Source organism: Myotis davidii, unplaced genomic scaffold (genome assembly GCF_000327345.1).
Source record: "Myotis davidii unplaced genomic scaffold, ASM32734v1 scaffold902, whole genome shotgun sequence".
Taxonomy (NCBI): domain Eukaryota; kingdom Metazoa; phylum Chordata; class Mammalia; order Chiroptera; family Vespertilionidae; genus Myotis; species Myotis davidii.
In genome coordinates, this window is record NW_006293951.1 from 2450959 (window position 1) to 2452021 (window position 1063).

Genomic DNA, 1063 nt, shown 5'->3' on the forward strand with positions numbered 1-1063 from the left:
AGCCAAAATAGAACAAAGTTTAGACCAATTTGGATTGGGATCAATATCACACAGTCTTTAAAAATAGAGTGTACCCACAGAGCTGTGACATTGAGCAGGTCTGCCTCATTATCTCGGAACCAGGCCTTTCTGTCCGCTGCTCTTTGTGTAAGTTGCCATTAGATGTGGGTGAATATGGCCAAGCCAGCGTGTTTAGCTCTCAGAGCCAGGCAAGGTTCTGTGTGTGTCCTTTAGACCAGAAGGCTTGGTCCTCTGCACACCGTCATGGTTCTCACAGAGCTTATGTAACTTAGAGATGACATTTATAGCAATCTACACTCTTTGGTGTAAAGGTATAAATAATGCAAATTAACATATAGCTGTGCAAACCCAAATGCTGGAGCACCAACCCCCTTGCCCAGTAGTTGCACCCTCTGTCCACTCTTTATTCTTTATGCTTTAAATTCAGAGCTCTGGGCATCTTGATGCCGTCTTTCCTGTCAATAGGATTTCATTTACTGCCTAAATGCTTTCAACTGGAGATAATGCTGAACAATGTCCTCTGCTTAGTAGGTTGACTTTAATTGAGGGATTAACGAGAATATCTTTTGATCTAAAGAAGCGCACCTGGAAGAACAAAGCAGGCTTTGCCTCTCATCTGAACAAACAGGCCTGTGAAGATGATTTATTCTTGATTTGGGGTTTATATAAGAGCATTGCCCTTAAAGATTACCCTTACAGAGCGTTTTCTTAAAGCAGAAATTTTTTGAAGGCAAAGCCATTGCAGCTAGTCTGATGCAAGTTTGTAGACTGAGGTGCTGGGGTCCAGCCCCAGGAGGTCCAGGGGTTCCCAAAGGTGTGGACGGAGTCAGCGAAGAATGAAGGACATGGAGACAGCATTCAGTTGATCAGCATGGTTGGGTCCTCTCTTTATTGTTCTATTACATCTATATTTATACTATTTGATCCCATAACATGCCTCTATAATTACATCATGGTATGTTTCAGGAAACCTTCTACAGTTCCTAGTTTCATTTCCATAATCTTGTCTCTGTCTAGTTCTGTTTATTTTAATCTTGTCTAT